Source organism: Ursus maritimus, unplaced genomic scaffold (genome assembly GCF_017311325.1).
Source record: "Ursus maritimus isolate PB19 unplaced genomic scaffold, ASM1731132v1 scaffold_16, whole genome shotgun sequence".
Taxonomy (NCBI): domain Eukaryota; kingdom Metazoa; phylum Chordata; class Mammalia; order Carnivora; family Ursidae; genus Ursus; species Ursus maritimus.
Genome location: NW_024424008.1, coordinates 43,462,683 through 43,481,446, shown reverse-complemented (window position 1 = coordinate 43,481,446; position 18,764 = coordinate 43,462,683). Strand labels below are relative to the sequence as shown.

Genomic DNA, 18,764 nt, shown 5'->3' with positions numbered 1-18,764 from the left:
AAGAATCAGTGTGGCAAGATGGCAGGCAGGGGGAGAGGTGGGCCGAGAGAGGAATGGCAGCAGATGGGCTGGGCTCTCACTTGCCTCTCTAACCTAACTGGGGTGCATGCCCCCCCCATTAGAGCACACGGTATCACCTCAGTAACTCTGAACTGCCAAGCGTGTCCCCACCACTGGGTCCTTGCGCTTGCTGTTTCCACGGCCTGGAATTAACCCACGACTCCCAGCGAATCTTCCACTGTTGGTAGGGTGGCTTCTCCTCATCTGTCTGAGCTCAGCTTTAAATGTGACCTCCACAGAAAAGTCTTCCCTGATGGTTCTGGCTAGAGTAACACCCCAAACAATTACTCTCCACCACTCCTTATTTCCTTCAGGGTACATTTTTACTTACTATTTACAGGTTTACTTTCTATGTCTCCCATCAGTATAGCAAGCTCCATGAGGGAAGAGATTTTATATCTTGCTCACCACAGTATCCCCAGTTCTTAGCACAGATATTACAAGCAAGAAATATTTGTTGGATGAATAAATGAAGCCATGCTAACAAGTCCACAGAAATCAAGTGAAGGGCTGATAGGATCATATTCAGCTTTAGAAAGAGGACTGTAACTTCTGGTCAATATGCTGGACAGACCTAACAAGGGAAATACCTCACACGACAGTGAACACATAGAGATGCTTAATAAAATCGAGCAAAAAGAAGTCAATACACAGCGGAGCTGGGAAGCAATACAGGAAAATCCTTAAATACCATAAATGAAAGCATAATTCAAAATCTGAGTGGTGAACAGGAGTGAGCCCAAAGGTCTACAGGGGTACCAGAACCAGCTGCAGACCTTTGGAGTGGTATCCTCCTGGACAGATGAGGTCTCAGATCCACAACACAGAGAACTGGAACGGAGAACAAGGCATAAAGATAAGCCCAGAAAAGGCTCACCTGTCTTTGAAATAGGGACTAAAACAGTTGCTGCTGACTTTGTTGGAAGAAAGTTGGCCAAGTACCTCGGGCCATGAGTGAAAAAAGACTAACCCAAGAGAAATTTGAATCCTGATCCAACACCACACGCAAGTGTGGGGTTCAAATCATACTACCAAAGCGGTATAGGAATCTCGAGAAGTAAGATGTACATAAAACCAGTCTAAAAGTGAGAAACTTGTAGGATCCCAGCAGAGACAACTGAAACCTCTCGGTGGGGATGTCACACAAGTCAGTGGGCAAGGCTCCCACTAGAGTGGGTATAAAATAAAGACGTTTTCAGACAAAGAGTGAGATGGAGTTCACCTGTCACAGCTGTACTTGAACAAGAATGAAAATGAACCAAGAAAGAAGGCATGAGATGTAAGGAGGGATGGTAAGAAAAATACTGGGTAATATTGAGAGTAAAGATCTCTGTAATGATAAGAAGGCCTAATTGTTTGAAGAGTTAAAAACAATGAAGAACAAGAGCAACACATTTATGGATGTGTCTCCTCAGGCAAGGGAACCAAAAGCAAAAATAAACTCTTGGGACTACACCAAAATGAAAATCTTTTGCACAACAAAGGAAACCATCAACAAAACAAAAAGGCCACCTAGTGAATGGGAAAAGATATTAGCAAATGACATATCCCATAAGGGGTTAATACCCAAAATACATAAAGAACTTCTACAATTCAACACCAAAAAACAATCTGATGAAAAAATGGGTAGAGGACCTGAATAAAGATTTTTCCAGAGAAGACATCGAGATGGCCAACAGACACAAGAAAAGATGCTCAACATCACTCATCATCAGGGAAATGCAAATCAAAACCACAATGAGATATTACATCACACTAGTCAGAATGGCTAGATATGAAAAAGACAAGAAATAACATGTGTTAGGATGCGGAGAAAAAGGAACGCTCGTACACTATTGGTGGAACGTAAATTGGTACAACCACCTGGAAAACGGTATGGAGGTTCCTCAAAAAATTAAAAATAGATATACCATATGATTCAGTAATTCCACTGCTGGGAATTTACCCAAAGAAAATGGAAACATTAATTTGAGCAGCCCTATGTTTATTATAGCATTATTTATACTAGCCAAGATTCAGGAAGCAACCTAAATGTCCATCAATAGAAGAACGGATAAAGAAGATCTGGTATGCACACACACATACATACACACAGTGGAATATTACTCAGCCATGAAAAAGAATGAAATCTTGCCATTTGTAACAACATGGATGGACCTAGAGAGTATTACGGTAAATAAAATAAGTCAGTCAGAGAAAGACAAATGCCATGTGATTTCACCATATGTGCAATTTCAGAAACAAGACAAGTGAACAAACAAAACAAAAAGCCAGACTCTTAAATACAGAGAACAAACTGGTGGTTGCTTAGGGGAGGTAGGGGAAGTATCGGTGAAATAGACGGAGGGGATGAAGAGGTACAACTTCCAGTTATAAAATAAGTAAGTCACAGAGATTCAATATGTTGTACACCTGAAACTAATATAACACTGTATGTCAATTATACTTCACTAATAAAAAAAAATAAAAACAAGGAAGAGCTTAAGTATTTGTCAACGGTTACATGGAAGATGAGAAAGGGCAGTTCCAAGTAGAATCATTGGTTATTATTTTACGCTGGAGGAGATGAAGTTAACGATTACCTGTAAACTTGAAGCTAAGTCTGCATGTTAAAAACACACAGGTAAACACCAAATAAAAGAAATAGGGTGAATAACTTCCACACTAGTAGAGTGAAAAAAATAAAGGAAGAAGGCAGAAGGCGGGAGGGGAAAGAAACAAAGAAAAAGCAAGGAAAATAGAAAATACAAAATAAGATTGTAAAATAAACCCAAATATAACAGTAATCATAGTAAACACACACAGATTATGCTTGACTATTAAAAGAGATTTTCATATTAGATTTTGTTTAAACCAGCTCTTTGCATGGAAAGAATAATGAGAGAGATACTGAAAATGAAGGCTGCTAATAAAGAGACCGAAAGAGCAAATACAAACAAAACAAAAACAAGGGGGACCGGGGGTGGGAGTGGGAGGGGGGATGGGAGGATGTTGTCCAATGGATACAGAATTTCAGTTCTGTAAAATGAAAAAGTTCTAGAGATCCCTTGCACAACAGTGTGAATATCCTTAAGACTACTTAACCAAACACTTAACATGGTTAAGATGGTAAATTTTATGTACATGTTTTTTTACCACAATTAAAAAAATAAACAAACAAAACTAAATAGAAGCGATATTAGTATGAAACAAAATAGAATGGAAAGCTTTGAAAGGTATTAATAGTGACATTCACAAAAGGAAGAATTCAACAAAAAAATACAACTCAGGACAAATATGAACCTAAGATAAAGCTTCAAAATACATAAAGCCAAAAGGAATCATTGCAATAAATGGACAAACCCATAAATTTAGTGGAGATTTTAGTATACCTCTCTCAGAAACTTGGATATATGAATGGCCAATAAAGATGTGAAAGGCGCTCAATTTCCATAGTCAGCAGGAAATTGTAAATGAAAACCACACTGCAGTAATTCTAGATGCCCCCCCAGAACGGCCACGAAGGTACAAACTTCCAGTTAAAAAATAAATAAGTCAGACAGATTCAATATGTTGCACCCCTAAAACCGTATGTCAGTTATACTTCAACAATAAAAAAAAAATAAGGAAGCGCTAAAATATTTGTCAACAGTTACATGGAAGATGAGAAAGGACAGTTCAAAGTTAAATTCTTGGTTATTATTTTGCTCTGGAGGAGGCAACACCACCAAGTGTTGACAAAGATATGGAGTAATTGGAACCCTGATTCAAGGAAACCAAATGTCAAAAACCTTCTAGGGGGCAACTGGGGAAATCTGAACAGTATCTGGATATTTGGTGGTTTTTTTTTTAAGGGATGATATTGGGGTGTATGGGTGGCTCAGTGGGTTAAGTGGCTGACTCGGTTTCAGCTCAGGTCATGATCTCAGGATTGTGAGATCGAGCCCCAGGTCCGGCTCCACGCTCCGCTCAGAGGCTGCCTGCCCCTCTCCCTCTGCTGCTCCCCTCACTCAATCTCACGCACATGCTCTCTCTCACTCTCTCAAATGAATAAAATCTTAAAAAAAAATGTCATGATACTGTGCTTACACTGCCAAACGATTACAATATACATATAGACATACACAGACATACCACAGAGAATAGGAAAGTATGTCCGGGAACTTCATGATTATCCAGGGAAAGGAGGTGAAAGAGGCTAACACGACACAGAACCAGTCATGAGGTAACTGTTGAAGCTGGATCATGAGTACATGAGTGTTTGCTATACTGTTTTTTATACGTTTGAATGCATTTGAAACTTTCATAGTAGAAAAATGTGTATTTTTTTGTGTATAAGTAGGAATAAATCCAAAGATAGCCATGTAAGATTTTTACAGCAAAAATTGTTAAACTTTATTCAAAGGTATTTTTAAAAATATTTTATCTATCTATTTATTTATTTGTCTATCTATTAGAGAGAGACAGACAGAGAGAGAACTTGAGAGGAGGCTGTGGAGAGGGATAAGCAGACTCTGTGGTGAGTGAGGAGCTCAAGGCAGGGCTGGATCCCATGACCCTGAAATCATGACTTGAGCCGAAACCAAGAGTTGGACTCTCAACCGACTGAGCCACCCAAGTGTTCCCAAAGGTTTTTTTTTTTGTTTTTTTTTTAAAGGCCTGAATAGAATAACAAAACAGACCTAAGTAGAGAAATAACCTACATTCCTGGACGGGATGGTTCAATATTAAAAGATCTCAACATCAATTCAGTGCAATTCTAACCAAAATCTCAAAATAAATTTTTGTGGAGCTCATGGAACTTGAAAACGTATCCTACATTCATATGTAAGAGCAAAAGCCCAAGAATAGCGAGAACAATTTTGAGAACTAGGATGGAGACTTGCCTTTCTTGTTACCAACTGCCGCAAGACACAGTATAAAACCAAGGTAATTAAAACAGTGTGATATGGCATAAAGACACATGGATCAGTGGAATAAAATAGCCCCGAAACAGATCGTGCATTTAGGAGAACTTGGTACAGGACAGAGTTGGTCGTGATGCTGCAGGTAAAGGATTTCATCGACGGTGTTGGGACAAATGACTATCCAATCAGAAAACAGTCATACTCGACCTCTACTTTATGTCAAATACAGGCCAATTCTAAATGGAAAGTAATTCATAATAAAACAGCATATGTTTAAATATACAAATGTTCAGGCTGACTAGACTAGAATACATAATGAAGTACAGCAGTCAGATGCTTGCACCTAAACTTAGAATCACCATGAGCGCAGAAGCTACAAACGCGGGCTCGTGCAGGTGTGCTGTATTGCAACTCAAATACCACGAGCTGGGCCGCCTTCAGCTATGTGATTTTCTCAAGTGATGAACAACTCTTGTTAAGGTTCCAAAACACAAGTAAGTATAATTTCCCCTTGATTTACATTTGAGTTGCATTCCTGGAAATTTTACTATATCACACGGTGCCAAAAAATACATTATGTTTATATGAAAAACGGAGTTAGGTTCTAGGCTCAGATTAGAAATGCGTGTCCTGTGGGACTCTTGAAAATGGTACAGGATGCAGGACAATTCTTCACTGCAGAACATCTAACAACCTCGGCCCTGCTCTGTAAACCCCAGTGGTACCTCTAAATCACAGTAATAACCAAAAGTGCTCTCACAAATTCCAAAATGCTCAACAGGGCAGTACCATCCCCTTGGAGAACCAGCGCTCTAGAAAAGCTCTTGCATAAAGAGACATGTACAAAGGTATTCATTGAAGTTTTTTTCAAAATAGCAAAACATCTGAAAAAACCTAAGGGTCCATCAATAAGGGAATGGATACAGTATTACACACTCATGAAGAACATTTAAAATGAATGAACTTGGCTATCTGTATAGATATGTTATCTCGAAAACCCCGTTGAGTGATAAAAAAGCAAATTACAAAATGAAGCCCACAGTATGATACTACTTGTATTTTCAAAATTTAAAAAGTAATAGAAGTGGCTGACTGTGCCTGAGTGGCAAAGTTGGTTAAGCGTCCAACTCTTGGTTTCAGCTCAGGTTGTGATCTCAGGGTCATGAGATCCAGCTCTGCGTAGGGCTCTCGCTCAGCGTGGAGTCTGCTTAAGTTCCTCTCCCTCTCCCTCTGCCCGCCCCCCGCCCTGAGCTCTCTCACACATGCTCTCTCTCTAAAACATAAATAAATCTTAAAAAAAGTAATATATCGTTTATGATGTACATATATACCATACAAATATAAATACATGGATATGAACGAAGCACAACAATTTCAAAAGAATGTTTGCCTCTGGGATGAGAGGGAGGAAGACAAATGGGGCTAGAAAAGAGAACAAAAGAGACCTGAAATCAATCTGCGATGTTTTATTTATCTAAAAGAAAAAACTTAAGCAGATGCGCCAAAATGTTAATGTTTGTTCACCTATTAGTAGGGCATAGGTATCTGTTATACTACCCAGGGTAATATTCTCTCTTTACGAAATTCTTGAGAGAATTCTTAATTTTTAAAGAGGTAGCTGGTGGCTCAGTGCATATGAATTGAGATCAGAGAGACCAGATTGGTGACCAATAGGGAACTCTCTGGATAAGGGATGACACGGGTCTGGACTCCTGTCTTAGTTGTGGAAACAGAAAGGGGTCAAGAGAAAAGGTGTTAAGAGATGACTCAGGTTTCCTGCTTGGTTGACTGAGCCAGTGGTACTACCCTAACAAGATTAAGTTTAATTGCTGCTGTTTTGGATAAATTGTAAAAATAACCTGTAAAACTTGAACCAACTCTAACGCCTAGAATACAGGGCAAGTGGTGGTCGACGTTGGTACCGTTAGAAACATGGCCCTTCAATCCCCCATGGAATATTAAATGTTCATGAGACACCGGGAATCCATATATGGCATGGCTTTAAAGTAATGAGATAAATATCCCCAAGCTTTTATAAGAATGCGGTTCATCACTTCATAACCAAACTGTGTACATTTTCTGGCTAAGCATGGAAAGGAAAGCCTGGGTATAGTATAGAGCGCTGCTGTGGGAAAGAAGTGAACATCTGGTCATTTTACCTTGTTAATTCTGTGTGGGAATAATACTGTGATTATTTCCCATACTGGAATAGCTAAATTATTGAGTAAATATGATTAAAAAATTAAAACAATGGTGTTTTGGATTCACGTCTGGGACTTTTCAAACTTTCTTTGAGAACAGATGGTTTAGCCAACCTGGTTTCCAGAGGAAGTCCATTTACTTAAGTCTGTGGCATTTAAAGCAGGTAGACTAGAGTCAGAACAAAATAATGTCTCAATTTGAACACCCTATTTAGTGCCTGACAACCAGAGCAACTCCAGGGCCAATTTTTCCCCTCTGTGCTCATGCTGTGAGGTATTTCTTTGGAAGGAGATTGTCCAAAACTTTTAAAGGGCTGTTTGGAGCACTGCTCATTCATTTAATCTTGGTTCTGCATACCTTTTCTCACAGCCCTCAGAGAAAACTGATAGAGAGGCATGCAATAAGGTCCCTGACCCCTGCACATACAGTCTAACAGATTAAAAATCCACTGCTCGCCGTGGCTGTCGATCATGTGTGAGAATACTAATGGCCATTAGAAGATGACTTACAGTCCAGTACAAATGTGGATTCCATGGAGGGTAAGTTGGTCCTATTGCAGCTGCTGGTGGGAGCTAGGTATCTCACCCATTCTTACATTTTCAGACTCAAGGCCTTGAAGGCAGCAGAAACAGGGATTACAAGAGCGAATGATCCTTCTTCAGGATTCCTTTCCACTTTCTTTATAACCGTTCCAAACCTTCAAATATAATGGGGGGGGGCTGTCACACATTTATTTTTCTACAGTAAACATTTCACTACGGTTTGAATTTTAATGTATTAGGATGCTTCTGCCTTTGTAATTAAGTAAAATGCAAGTCGCGGAGCTACCTAAATGCCATCGATGTGGCATTCTCTCTCAACGCGCTGAGAGTAAAAGGGGATCAGTGGATCCAGACGACGTCCTTCCACCGTTTTTCCTGGGCGGTGTGTGGACCGTCTGTAAGCTATCTCTCCTAGGGCCCCCCGGACAGCAGCACTCCAGCGCTGGAGTCAACACCCCAGGAACTAGGGCTCTAGCGTCTCTCCCCAGCCCTGCGGCTCGTTCAAACTGGCGGCCCGAAATCGTCACCCCCAGGTATCATCTTCAGAATGTTCGACGGGCTACCTCCCAGTAGTTGGACAGATTAAGGTATGATCGACATAACGTATTTGAATCAGGCACTGACATTTCATTTTCTTAGGAGCACGGCAAAGCATCCCTTCTTTCTCGGCCCCAATTAAGTATTTATCTGCCGCCGGGCCTTGGGTCCAGATCTGCGCTAAGGGTGATCTGAGAGTCCGCTCACAGCCATCCGCCCACGCCGTCTACCAGCCTCCTCAGCCCCAGCCTCCGCCATTCTCCCTTTGCAGCCCCCCCACCCCTTTTCCTCACCTCCCCCTCACCTGGCTCTCCCTCTCCGAGGTCCCCTACTCACGACTAACTGTCCGGCCGGTTCCAGCCCACAGGGCCTTCTGGTCTACTTATGACGAATCACAAGTGGGCTTTCATCCAGTCTATTCCAGATTCGCTAATCAGAGCCGCTCTTTCAACACCCAGCTTCCTTCTCATTTGCTTACGTCCGTAGCGCCTCCAGGCAGAACTGAGCGTGGTGGGTGGGCACGTCGCATTTCGTTACGTCCTCCGATTGGTCGGTGCTGTTGGTTCCCGAGACCGGCCTCAAGTTTGATTGGATTGAGGCAGTTCTGCCTCCGCCTCCCGTCCCACCCCGTTGTCAATCACACCATTTCTTAGGTAACCCGCAGACCCATTGGTCAGTCTAGCTTCGGGGCTGGTGGTTAGGCGGGAGAGAGCTGCTCTCTGGGACTCCCTCGCTGTTACTGTGGAGACTCTACAGCCAGGTTGTGAAGCGGAAGAAGGCAACCCCTTCCCCTCATCTCGAAGTCCGGACATTTGTACAGCAGTGTAGACGTTAATGTCTGTTTCGGAGTCTGATGGACATCTCAGTCCCCGACCCACTGGCTTGGGTGGGCGGGGGGACTCTGGGGGCAAGTCAGATTAGGCCTCGGAGAGGTAGGGTCAGGCCCAGTCATTGAGGGTCCCTGAAACCTCCCACCCCCGGACGGAACCGAGTTCGAAGCACAAGTTGTATGTACCAGCATCATATTTTCATTTATCCTTACCTCGCCTTGTTTTATTTGGAGTTGATCTTCCAATAGCCTTAGGAAGTAGACTATAGCAAGAATCATTCTTCTCATGGGACGGACTGAGGAAGCGAGGCCAGGGTCAGTCAAGTAAATCTGAAGCCACACCTCCGGGCAGCTGGAACTGGTCCATGCTTTAGCAGACTGCTCTTACCTAATTGCAAACTAAAACTCGCTGTGATTTTGTTCCAAAGCTATGTATGGCCCGTAAGACTAAAACATCCACAAATCAGGCAAACCCATGGAAATAGGAAGAGGATGCGTGCTGCATGGCTGAATCAGGAAGGGAAAACAGGCACTACTCAAAACAAACAATACCAAATTTGAGAACTCCAGTACTTGAACATTTGACCTTAGACAACATTCTGAAACATCATGAAGCAAACTATTCAGTCCTGGAACACTGAAGCTCTGATTTAGGGAATTCAGCTCCTGCATCATAACTTTATGAGTAAAATGGAAGAAGATGGTTGAATTCCACTGAATGTAAGTCTCAAATTTACTTTCAAGGTTTCATTTGTAGTCATATGTCCTAACTGACTATTTCTTAGGTGTTTAACAACTGAACCACTTAGCCCAATGCGGGGCTCTGAGATTAAGAAAGCCACTATTTTGATTGATTTTGATTTCATTTCATTGGAATTGTTAGCTGTAGCTAAGCACTGGTAGGGCCTATGAGGATACCAAAAAATAAATAAAATAAAATAAAATAAAATAAAATATAAAATAAAATACCAAGTGATTCCTGCCCTCTTTAATAGACTGCAATTAGGAAACACTTTCAGGCAAGATATAACATGAGCCAAACTCAATTGCCCCCCATAATAATAATAAGAATACTTCATATCTGGAGAGCATTTTGCAGTTTTCAGAGCACTTCTTCAGTCGTATTCTTTGGGGGAAATAGTGTTTTGGCTGGAGTTAATTGGGGGTCTTCGTGGTACAGCTAGCATGAATGCTGGGCCCTGGCATATGGGTAGGAATGGAAACGGTGGAACAGAGATGGAAGGGAATCCAGGGAGAGAGAACAGTTTGAACAAAGAGACTGAGACAAGAATGAACACTGAGTATCTGGGGAATAATGTGGAAACTGGTCTAAGCCAGAGAGGAGACAAATAATGGAAAATAACACTGTTTAGAACAACTGGTCAGGACCAGTTCTGAGTTCTTAATGTTTTGTGGGGAAAGATTCAAAAGTTTGAGATTGGAAAAGTTAACCTTCTTATACTTCAAATGATCAAGCTGACTTTAGTTAAATTATAAATTAAGAATAAGGCATGACTGAGAAGGCACTCCAAACCTCTTGCATCTTCCCAAACGGATAAAACATTTTAGGTTTCCTTTCACATCAAGGGACCCTCCCCGCTAGCCCCACCTCTATCTCACCCCTTAACTGGGAGCAGGTATTAGTTTTCTGATTAAATAATGATATTCTACCTTCTCATTGAAATTGAGAGAAGTGCTGTCACCACAGCGCTCCATCTTTTGCCATCTCTTAATCAAAGTTCACTCTAGAGAAGATTGATTACTTGACTATCCAATCTTTCTCCTTTTAAAAATTGTCTCCTCTGTTGAGTGTTATTCAGCGGCTCTCCACATTGCTCCAAATCTCTGCTGTATATGTACAGTAATATCACACTTGTAGAATGTACTTAGGTGCCATATATGTATGCATACCATTTGTTTAATTACAATTTTCTTTTCTCCTAAACAACCCAAAAAGTTCAAGCAATAACAGTACAAACCAGTGCCCAATTGCCTTTTTCTTTAATGTGTAAAATCATTTGTTATGCTGTCTGATAGAGGTAGGGTAACAAAAAGACTATGGAGCAAGGAGTGATTTCAGGAGATGGCATAAAATTTTCATGTTCATTTTATAGTCAAAACTTTTTCTGCCATAGAGTCCTGAATTGTTTTGTGTACATTTTCTCATGTGTGATTATTTGAGCGCTTCTGTAGATCTGAAAATGTACCCGAAACCTAAGTGATTGTTGGTTATTAGCTGAGATTCAAAAGCTACCATTGTTCTATTCTGCTAATTGGGAAACTGGGTAAACAAAAATTTCCCCCAGTACAATTGTCACTTGTTGAACCCTAGTTACTGGCTTTCTAAGGTCATCCAAAATTACCACCATGATGTTCCAGATCATAATATTTACTTAATGCTATAGACCACGGGTCAGCAAACTACAGTCTGGGGGCCTCATCTGGCCTACCATGTTTGTATGACCTGCAAGCTAAGAATGAATTTTACATTTTTAAATGTTTGGGGAAAAAACAAAAGAAGAAAGTTGTGAAAACTATATGGAATTCAAGTCTCAGTGTCTGTAAGTAAAGTTTTACTGGAACATAGGTGTGCTCACAGGTTGTCTATGGCTGCTTTGACTTTACAACATCAGAGCTGAATAGTTAATACAGAGACTGTGTGGCCCCTCAGCCTGAAATATTTACTGCTGGGCCCTTAAGAAAAAGTTTTGAGCCTTGCTATCTTAGAAGTCCCTAATGATGGTGCCTGGGTGGCTCAGTCGGTCAAGCATCTGCCTTCAGTTCAGGTCATGATCCCAAGGTCTTGGGATCAAGTCCCACATCAGGCTCCCTGCTCAACGGGGAATCTGCTTCCCCCTCTCTCTCTCTGCCCCTTGCTCATGATTCTCTCTCTCTCTCTCTCTCTCTCTCTCTCACGCTCTCTCTCTCTCTCTCTCTCAAATAAATAAATAAAATCTTAAAAAAAAAAAAGAGGTCTCTGATGAATCAGGTCCCATGGAATGTGGGAACTGAAACAAACTTTGGAAATCATGTTAATAAAAAACAAAACAAAGACTAACATGGATAGAGATAAATTATCTTTGCCTAAAACCATGTAGTCTGTGGACAGAGCTGGTATTAGAATCCTAGTTCCATCGGTCCAAGGTTTCCTTCATCCATGCTGTGTCTTTTCTCATGTAGAGCTTATCTTACTTAGGATGGGATAGGTGTTGTATAGTCTGGAGGCAAGAAGAATTCATCAGATCTTTCTTAATTCTGATCCCAAGTCTCATCCAGACAAATACAGTGCACTATAAGCAGTTGATGGATCCTTGGACTTGCATTATTTCAGCCAGTATGAGTTGTCTTCTGTTTTTCCTTTTTCCCCCCTCATTTCTCAAAAGGTATATAACCATGATGAAAAACTTTCTCACTTCTACGTTCTTTTTCTCTTTTAAAAATCTCTTCTTCTCCTTCAACAAAGGAATTCAGAGGTGGCTGAGTTTCTGTTCCAGTCTAAGTTTCTTCAGAGAGATCAGGATGATTAGGAAGCCATATGACGCAGAGTAATTACTCTGGAGTCCACGGATGGACCATATGTGCAAAGAGGGGTGGTAGAGTGTCCACAGACCCCCTTGAATTGTAAGGCTAGGTGGGTATGTGCCTATGTAGGCTTTTCTGGGGAGAGTAGCCATAGCTTTCTTCAGATTTTCAAGAGCCCATGACCCCAAGAAGATTCAGAATGATAGATATCTAAAAAAGAGATGTGGCTGTGGGAGAAACCTGCTCAGATGTGTGGCAGGGAAGGACTGACCTGGGTTCTCAGGTCTGTGAGACCTCAGCTGATATAAGGGGAGAACTCTCTGCCTACTTTCCTCAGCCCACCCAAGTTTTTTTTTTTTTTTTTTTTTTTTTTACCTTCTCTGCCACTCATAGAGGTGATAAAAATTCATCAGATTCACATAACGGTTGAACTCCAATGGTGATGAAATCCCAGTATAATTCTCTCCAAAGAATGTTCTGATTAATAGAAACTGCAGAGGAACGAATTTTATGAAAATAGCAAATGGGATTGTTTTAGCCGAGGCAAGCCGGGAGAGCGGGTGCCAGAGCCGAGCGAAAGATGCAAACAGCCCCATTGTGCAGAGCTGACAGCTCCAGTCTGGCCGTTTATTTATTAAACGTCTTTCCGCTGTAAATTATTGAGCCTGGATTCTGGGAGATGAGGGAGCTGACAGGATAAGACAATAGGATAGGAAGCAAACCCGCACAGCCTCCTTAAGCATTGGTGCTGCATTGTGTCTTACGAAAGCCTCTGCTTCCCCGGGTTTGGGGAAGGGAGTGAGTTCCCTCTTTGGTGGGACTCCGAAACGGATGAGACAAGTAACAGGCTTTTGATTTCTGAATTATTCGTCCATTCTTAACAAATCAGAATGTCCTTCAGAGAAAATTCAACCTGTTGGCTCAACAACTGAGAGCCAGGTATTTTGTCTATTTTCTAAAAGGACTGCTTCGCTCACACAAGGAAGAAGCAAATTAAATGTTTTAGTCTACTCAGCCGCCGAAAGATTGAGTCCATTTGGCTTATTTGAGAGCTGGGAAGGTTTCTCATGCTGGAAGGCGTTCTAAGGTCTATTCCTTAAGCCGAAGAACAGGAAAAGGTTGGTTGGCAGAGAAGCAGTTGAATGCGGTTTATGCTAGTAATCATTTGAAAAGCTGGAGTTCTGGAAAATAGGAGAGGAGCTGGGCCAGAGGGCGAGAGGCTCTCTTGCCTGGTCAGGCACTGCGTACTGGTTGGCTCAAGGCAAGTGATCATATGTCATTAGTGTGGATGCCTAGGGTAGGACCATTCGTTCATGGGCTCATTCATTTGACAAATATTTATACTGAGTATCACTGGATGCCTTGCACTGTTCCAGACTGTGGGGATAAAGAGTGAATAAAAAAAGTCCCTGCTGTCGTGGAACTTATATTCTAGTGGGAGAAGCCAGATAATCAACAAATAAATATGTGAGCTACCTGCTGGTTTCAAGTGCTATGAAGAAGAAAAGCAGGATGAAGGAATAAAGAATAATGAGGGGCATGTAGATTGAGGGGTGTTATTTAACACAGGGCCGTGAAGGAAGACCTCTCCATTGAGGTGACATCCTAGCAGTGGCCTGAAGGAAGTGAGAGAGTGAAAAGCCACAGGCCCAGCAGGCAAAAGGCCGTTGGAGGGGAGGTCTGCAGGCATTGTGCAAAAGAAGAGCAAAGGAGGCCAGTGTGGTTGGAGCTGGGGGAGGTGCACAGGGGCCCTGGGAGGCCTTGAGCTTTCCTTTGAGTGACATGGGAAGCCAGTTGGAAGCTTTTTGAGCAGAGGACTGACTGGATTTGACTTGCCAATATCAACCACAGGATGAGTATGCCAAATACCAGTTCATACAACCTATGGTCAGAATGGGGCCTGATTCCCATAATACCAAGCCCTTAACCAGCTTTTGGTGATTCCTCCCCAGTATGTGGAGTGAGAGGGCTCATTTCATTTCTCCTCATCTCTAGTGGGGTTAGGGGTGGGATTTCTTTTTTCTTTGTAAAATGGCATCCTCTCCTGGAGAGCGCCAAGGGTGATGATAAGGTGGAGTTTAATGTCCCTTTGTTCTCCTGCAGACTGGGAGGAGGATATAAAGCCTCGAACAGCAGGAGGATCTGCCACTGTTTGCCACTGGCCCTAGCCTCTGGGTTCACGGTCCAGGCGTTCTTTTCTGCAGAGCTGACAGAAAGCAGCCAACCAGCCAGAGAAGGATTCCGTGAGTTCTGATTTCCCCAATTCCTGTGAAGGAGAGGCCGGCAGCCTGAGAGGCACACACCAGGCAGCTGTAGGGAGGATATATATGGCAAAACTCAGCTGGAGCCTCTATAGGAACATTTGGTGGGTGGGGGAAGGAAACTCACCATGCTTTATGGGAAAGTGTGAGAGTATTAGAAGAACCATGGGGTTTCTGGATTAGCAGATGTCTTGAGGCATTGTTACAGCCCATGACAGGCCTGAGCCCCATGCTTCCTTGGCATTTTGGAACAGGGTCAAGCTGAGCTTGTAGGTAGTGTAGCCACTGCTCTTGGGCTCTGAGTGAGTGGAGATGGCCAGAATGGGGAGATTTTAAAATATGGGCACAAATCTTATTTGAGCTCCCAGCTACTCAAATTGAAAGGCTTTTTATAGGTTGGTGCTGTGTTCTGGAATTGAAAGACGTCATACTTAGGAAGGAGATCGAAGAGGTAAATCGGGATTAGGAATGTAACTCTCTGAGAAGCAAACAAATATCTAGGTATGGCCCAGCTTGAGAGGAGAGTCTCATAAATATTCCACGCTTTTAATGGCAAGGAGCCCTGTCCATAAGGAGGAAAAGAAACCTTGAGGATTTCATTTCTGGGATTTTTGCCCCCAAACTGTGTTTTGCTAACCTTTGGGGCACTTGCCAAACTATCCTCAATAGAAAATATTAACATGAGTTTGTAACAAACTCAGAGGTCCTGAAGGCAATAGATGTGATTTAAGTTAATCTAATAAAGAAATGATGATAAATAGAATTGGTTCTTTGATTGCTTTGCCAACATATTTCCCTGGTTGAGATAGGAAAGTCAGGGAGCATGTAACTGGGGGACAAGGAGAAGAAAGGAGGGGAGTGACAAAGGGCAGGGGGCTTGAGGAATGAAGCCAGTGAAGCCAGATTCCTTAAAGAAAAAGAAAGAACACTGTGTAATTATTTAGGTGGGCCATGGTTGAGAAGGATGGCCATTCCCTGAATTGGTCATTTCTCCGAACCCTTGTTTCTGGAGATGATTGCCCATTTAGTGAACTCTAGATTCTGTCTGACCCCTTGGTTGTGTTTTGACCTAAGGAATAAAGGCCTGATGCAATTCATTTCAAAAGCTGAACATCTGCCATCCATCAGGCAATGTTCTAGAAATGGGAGGTACAGAGATGACACATAGTCTTTTTTTTTTTTTCCAAATTGTTCACATTCTACTGTTTGAGACAAACAAGAAAAAACACTCTGCAATAAAGGCTGCATCAGAGGGCAATCTGGGGTGCTTCCTGAGTACAGGGCAGGAAATAGAGGAGTCAGGGAAGGTTGACTCTTGGATAGGGTCTTTATGGATGACTGGAAATTAGCCACAGAGGATAAGACGGAAAGGGTTCCAGGCACAAGGAACAGCACGTGCAAATATTTAGTGGTATGAGAGAGAATAACAAATAGGGGACAGGGGAGGAGTTCAGAGCATCTGTGATATGGAATGTGCTGGGGCCAAAGGCATGGGAGGTGGGTAAGAGCAGAAGATGAAGGGGGGGGTCATTGGGACCTGTGTCATGAAGGGCTTGTATGACATGATGAGGAATTTAAAGATTTTTATTTATTTGAGGAAGAGACAGAGAGAGCAAGCAGGGGGAGGGGTAGAGAGAGATGGACAAGCAGATTCCCTCCCCGCTGAGCAGGGAACCCAGTGTGGGGCTAGATCCCAGGACCCCGAGATCATGACCTGAGCCAAAGGCAGATGCTTAACTGACTGAGCTACCCAGGTGCCCCGACATGATGAGGAATTTAGGTAATTATCCCACAGATTCTGAGGAGCCACTGAGAAATTTCACAAGGGAAGGTATTTATATTTTGTGTATCTAAACAATCTCTTCTGTAAGTCTCTTACAGATATCTACCTAGTCATCTGGCCTCCTCTGGACTCTGTTCAGGGTTGGAGAGCTCTCAACCTCCCAGAGCTACCCACTTGATTGTTCAATGGCTGTAGATCTTATAAAGGTCTTTCTTACACTGAGCCAAACTCCACCTCCTCATAATTCATACTCACTGTGTCTAGCTTTGCCATTTGTAGCAACATATAAGAGGCCACTTTAAAAATATTTGAAGATACCAAGGAAGCCTTCCCTTAGTTTTTAGCTTTCCAAGTTAAGCACACACAGAGTTCCCTTGTTCTTGATTTATTTGATCATTTCTAGACTCCTTTACCATCTGGTCACAGCAATCTGGATGAACTGTGGTTTGTTCGTTTGTTTGTTTTTAGGCTGGACTTGAACTGTGGCTTATTAAAGCATCTTTTAGAATCTGATTCTAGAATACCTCATGATACGTCACATAAGCTTGGAGTAGAGTGACGCTATTCCTGCTTCTTTTGAGCAGGACTCTCCACAACCATCAGGGACTCGTGTCCTTAGGTTGTCACTGGTCACATCTCCCTGTCTGCTTTCAAAGCTTATGATTAACTGAAGCTTCTAACTCTTCAGCGCATTTATTACTGCCAAGTGAAATCTCCGCCCTACTCGGTATGTGCAATTTATTTTTGAAATCTAAATATAGGACTTTACATTTACTTCAATTTTATCTTGTTAGTTTTCCAGACTACTAGATTGCAGCCTGTTAGGTTCATTGTTAAAGTCTTGACTCTTTTCCCTATGATATTAGTGGGTCTCCTTGCACATTTGATAAACATTCTTTGTATGTTAATTCAGATCATTATTAAAAATGTTGTCTAGCATAAAACTTGGCAGCATTGGAAACCTCCTTCTTGTCTGGGTATGTGTTCAGACAGCTTCGGTTTTGCCTAATGACCCATTTTACAGCATTATTAATAATGATAACTTTTAAGATATATGTGTTTGGCATTGACGCCCATTCAAATCAATAAATGTTTATTGCTGACCCCCTATCTGCTAGGTTCTGTGTTAGGTGCTGTGGACACAAAAATGATCAAGACATCGGTCTTGTCTTAAAGAGCTCACAATTTAGCAGAGGTGATAACCATATATACACCAGCTCCAAATTAATATGTGTATAATTAAATATGCATTACCTCTAATTTGTATTAGAGGTATATATGTTTTCAATGTAAGATATAATAGGTATCACATATATTACATCATATGCCACATTAGCAGTATAAGCAAAGTTTACAGAGGACCTGGAGCAAAGGGAGATTACTTCTTCATGGGGAAAAAAGGAGAAAGTCATCACCAAAGAAATGACATTAACTAGGCCTTGAGAGATATGCAGGATTTTTGTGAAATGAGTACAGCATGGAGATGGGAGATATTCCGAGTGAAGAAATGGGATAAGCCAACCACAGAGGAATGCATGTCTTTGGAATGGTTCGGGAAGAGCAAATATCCTAATATGGGTGGAATGCCAGGTTCAGGGACAGGAGTGATGCAATAGGAAACGGGAGGGCGTGGGATGGGGAGTGTGAAGGGTCTGGACCGCCATGTTAAAGAGTTTGGGCTTCATTATGTAGCCAACTCAGAGGTCTTTAAGCAAAAAAATCAGTGGCATGATCTAATTTATCAACGTCATAATTCTACTGTACAGGGAAATGAGTTCATTTGGGCAAAACTTATTCTTAGTGAACCTGCGTCCGCCCTAGTGGTAACTGACCATAAGCATCTGTTTAATAAGCACCTCAATCTTTCTGTGTATGTTGTGCTCCTACTGCTTTAGCTTCTACACATTTCCTGACTGCTGCTTTGACTTTTGGCCTCTTGCCTTTCTTTCTCCTTAGGCATTTGTGCTCTGCGTTCTGTTGGTCTATTTGTTCACCCACAGCCTGCTCTGACTTTTACTACTTAATGTGTCCTCTGGCTGTGGCTTCTGAGCCCCAGCCATTCCCTGACTCTCAGAGCTGGCCTTGTCTTCATTTTCGATTGTTCACCTGCTTTCCTTTCCCTAGGGGCTCCAGTGGCCTCTG

General features: G+C 42.1%; 1 protein-coding gene across 7 annotated transcripts in view; it reads right to left on the bottom strand.

Annotated features, from left to right (window-relative positions):
* TMEM218 (transmembrane protein 218) overlaps positions 1-8,680 on the bottom strand; it is a 28,030-nt gene extending 19,350 nt beyond the window's left edge. For 3 of the 7 annotated variants that reach the window (XR_567822.2, XR_567823.2, XM_008688253.2), the window contains exons 1-2: positions 8,532-8,669; positions 7,658-7,845 (exon numbers count right to left, since the gene is read on the bottom strand). The gene's annotated coding sequence lies outside the window, so the exon portion shown is untranslated. Of the gene's footprint in view, positions 1-7,657; positions 7,846-8,520 lie in introns of all 7 variants that reach the window. The other 4 variants (XM_040631079.1, XM_008688255.2, XM_008688254.2 and 1 more) reach the window with 4 other exon arrangements.
* Positions 8,681-18,764: the final 10,084 nt, after the last annotated feature.